Here is a 4,332-nt window from a genome sequence, read left to right on the forward strand (position 1 = left end):
GTCTTAACTGCGTTAGGAAAGGCAAGCGTGTATGCAGCAGGCACGCGGCGGCATTGGCTCTTGTTTGGAAACTTCAAGAGACGCTCTTCCGCGCAGCGATGTCATTTGTATTATTAAAAGAATGCAGGTGATGATTAAATGAGCCGCAGCAAAGCTGTAAAAAAGCAGTAGTAATGCTGTTCCAAGATCCTCTCGCTCGAGCGAGATGGTCTTAGAAAAAAAGGGCGATGTAACGCGATCTGACGGAACAGCTCGTCATACCAGTGTTTTCTTACGTCCTCGTTCTTTCGCGTATCCTCCCCTGAACCAGACTACTGAATGGTTCTGTGCACGCACTGACGATCCTGACGGAGGCAATACCACTCACACGAGCAGCTCCATATAAGATGCCACGGCCCATTCCACATGCCGGCTGCAATTTGACGCGGCCAGGAGGCAAAATATGCGCACAAGGTACCTAATGGTAACGCATCAAACTGCTCACAGCCGCAATCCTTTATTACACGCATGTAGCGTGGAAAGATGAATGGCCGTGTCTGCTGTGCCCGGGCACAGCAGACGAAAGGTGCCCGAAATGTCTACATTCACCCATGACGTCACGTCCGCTATAACCCATGATGTCACATCCGCTCATTTCCATGGCGGCCGTCTTACGGAGCCGGCTGCGCTGCGAAACGGTCCGTATTCCGTGCCCACTTAGAGCGTGAGTAATTCATCTTTCCACGCTATATGCGTATAATAAAGGATTGGGGCTGTGAACAGTTTGATGCGTTACCATTAGGTACCTTGTGCGCATATTTTGCCTCCTGGCCGCGTCAAATTGCAGCCGTCATGTGGAATGGGCCGTGGCATCTTATGTGGAGCTGCTCATGTGAGTGGTATTGCCTCCGTCAGGATCGTCATGCTGTGCGTGCGCAGAACCATTCAGTAGTCTGGTTCAGGGGAGAATGCGCGAAAGAAAGAGGACGTAAGAAAACACTGGCATGACGAGCTGTTCCGTCAGATCGCGTTACATCGCGCTTTTTTTCTAAGACCATCTCGCTCGAGCGAGAGGATCGTAGAACAGCATTACTACTGCTTTTTAACAGCTTTGCTGCGGCTCATTTAATCATCACCTGCATTCTTTTAATAATACAAATGACATCGCTGCGCGGAAGAGCGTCTCTTGAAGTTTCCAAACAAGAGCCATGCCACCGTGCTTGCTGCAAAATACGCTTGCCTTTCCTAACGCAGTTAAGACGCGGCACTAGCTCTGCTACTGCGTGATACAGGGTCACTGTGACAAGAAAATTAAAAAGAACAAACGAAATTAAGGCAGAAAATGTCAAACGTTGCCAAGCGTAATAAACAGACCTGCCTCGCTAGACGAGTTGAAGAAATCGGCGTCCTGAAGTCAGCTTCGCCGCAGTAGACTAGTGTTACGCGGTGAAGCATGTCAGAACTGAAGAGTGACCGCTTTCACCGACATAAATAATATGTGTTCCTTAATGATGTACGCGTGCACCTGCCGTCTCCTGTTACATTACGCGCGCCGAGGCGCCTAAGTGTACTGGCCGGCCGTCAGCGCTATTTCGGACGTGGCTGTGATGCTTTGAACCGTTGGTTTGTCGACCTCGTAAGCCAGTTAATGTTTACACGGCCATTTTTTTTCTGAGCTGATGATTTCTTCCGTAATAGCTACGTAATTTCGTAGTTTCCTGTTCAACTGCGTTGGTCATATGCGAGTCAAGGTGTTCTCTTTAGTCGAGCGCAGTTTTCGAAAGCGAAACGACGCTTTTGCATCAGCATATAGTGCCGTCACCCATTTACAACACAGTCAATCAATGTAATTTTGTATGTCACTGGGAAACCGCCGAACGCAGGGAACTCACTCGCATGCGGGGAACTGCATAACTAGCCACGGGATTACCGTGCCTCTTGGGAACCTGCTTTGCATCAAAGGCCAGGTACCCTTGCTATGATTCACCGCAACATATTTTGTATGTCTACCGCTTAACATATTTGTATTGCGGTGAAGCTAACTTTACGGAACCGAATTTCGCAACGCTTTTTAGACTCCTGCATCTCTACCAGCCACTACCAAACGCTTGTCGGTACGTCTCTTGGCAAAGGTCCAGGTAAATCTCCCCTGTTGGGAGTTGGGGGGACTCACGTATATGAAAACTGCCAAGGAAAGCAGTTGCCCTGATGAAGGCACGTTCCCCTGTCGAAACATTTGCACCAGCCTGTTCGACCACCGTTATCACCGCAACATATTTGTGTGTTGCGGTGAAGCATGCCGATATTGGGAAAGATTTACGTGAATCTGGAATGTATGGTTTCTGTCAGCGACTAACCTAATGTTCTACTCTCATCAAAGCAGATTTTCGTGGCAGGATGCATGATGTCTTGGGAACTGTTGTTGGCTAAAGCCATACATGCCAGGTTAGCTCTTGTCACAATAATACGCTTTACCGCAATACACAAGAGACCCCGCTGCAGGACACGCCCGCTGTAGTTCGCCAAAACCTTATGTGATGGTTCACTGCAAAACACCTCCTGTATTGCGGTGAATCGTAATAAAGCACATTTGTCAGTTTAGAATGTAAAGACCCTTGCCCTTCGCTTTTGTAATAATATGACTCAGTTTAATAAAAACATGTATTCACTGCTAAAAACATCCACATTGAAATGGAGATATGAACACTGATGGCAGCCTGTGTGATGTTTTATCCCTTTACTTTTTGTGTACCTGTCACGCTGCCATTATTAAATTTTCCTGTACTTTGTTAGGTGCTGACGTACATAACGTTACAGCCACTGTGTAATTAGTGTTGAAGGACCAGTGTGATGGCTTTACTTAAGAAAGGTTTGGGTTATGTTGTTGTGAAGGTTTTTTTTTAGAGGTAGCTTTCTGAGAAGAAATCAGATGTCAGGAAATAGATCTCAATGGCACAGTAATCTTGGCTGCCTTTTGCTCAAACGTGCCCTAAACATAATTGAGTGATTTGCACTTGCAACTGGACAGCAGCCGTAGCTTGCTTGGGAGACCAGTGATATGGCATATTTTATCAAACTAGGGGACACATAGCATTACCAGTCCGAATAGAGACCTGTTTAAATGTTGGTCACCTTTAACACCTAGATTTTCGACCATGAATTCAGAAAAATCTGTAGCACATTTAGAACCTAGATTTTAAATGCTGTATAAGTTGGCTTCTTGTTCACTGCAGCTGTGCTCGGGTTCTGTCCAAACGGGAGAGCACTTCTGCACAGCTTATTAGGGAATATTCTTATTTACATACCTTCTTTTTATTTATCTCGCCTACAATCACAATCAAATGTTTATGGCACATGAATGTGCTGTGCATGAATCTAACTTACAATGCCATGTTCAACAGCACAGTGCATGTAGCTTGTGTTGGTTCATTCAAGTTAAGCATTGCTACAGCCTTTAACTGTAGGTATCATGGTATGAGAGCAGAGAAATGGATATGCAAAGACAGTTGGGCACATTGAGACAACATCTTTGTTGTGTGTGAAAAGGTGACAGATACACAATATGGGGAGAACGCATGCACTTTCATATTTTCTCGCGCACAAAAAAAGCCGGAGGAATAAGGTTTCTTCACTGTGCCATAGAAACTATATGTTTGCTCTCAAAGGTAATTCTGATTCATTGGATATGTTCCTGTGCTGTGTTTATTTTCTTGAGTGTGCTTTAGTTTTTGCACGTTAATGTTTCAAACTCGCTTTTATTTTCACAGACTGAACATCCCACGTCTTGGTTTGACTTCCTGGTACAGGATACTTGCACTTAGCATGGAGTGATGAAGCAGAGCAGTGTACTTTTATTAAATGTGCAGATTTTAGCAGTATAACAGCAGTTCATGAAAAAAACATGTGTGCTGAAAATAAAGTGTTTTTACCCACATTCCTCGTTTCTTTTGCCTGGAGCATGTAGATATTTGAGCTTATCAACCTTAAGTTGATCCTGCATTATTTGATAGAGCACCTTCAGCCTATATTTTTTCCTACGTACCTCAAGAAGATCGAAGTTGCAACGCTGTAACATAAGCGTGACTGATTCTTTCCTTCGGTATGTCGAACAAATAAAACGCGCCGCCAGACTCTGTATCCTTTCCAACTTCCTCTTAAGCGTCACTTGATGGGGACTCCAAACAACGCTGAATATTCTAGTATCATCCTAATGAAGGCGGTGTATGCAATAAGCTTTATATTACGCGATGCACGTTCCAGTTTTTTTTTTTTCTAAGAAAATATAACTTTTGATAGGCAGTCATGCAGACGTTATCTTTATCTATATGTTGGTTCCATGTCAATTTTGCTCAT

At 44.6% G+C, this 4,332-nt stretch overlaps 1 long non-coding RNA gene across 1 annotated transcript; it reads left to right on the top strand.

Annotated features, from left to right (window-relative positions):
- The first annotated feature begins 594 nt into the window (after positions 1-594).
- Positions 595-3,913, top strand: LOC126530134 (uncharacterized). The gene is made up of 2 exons (XR_007599366.2): positions 595-703; positions 3,747-3,913. It is a non-coding gene; the product is annotated as an uncharacterized lncRNA (long non-coding RNA).
- Positions 3,914-4,332: the final 419 nt, after the last annotated feature.

This window comes from Dermacentor andersoni, chromosome 5 (genome assembly GCF_023375885.2).
Source record: "Dermacentor andersoni chromosome 5, qqDerAnde1_hic_scaffold, whole genome shotgun sequence".
NCBI lineage: Eukaryota > Metazoa > Arthropoda > Arachnida > Ixodida > Ixodidae > Dermacentor > Dermacentor andersoni.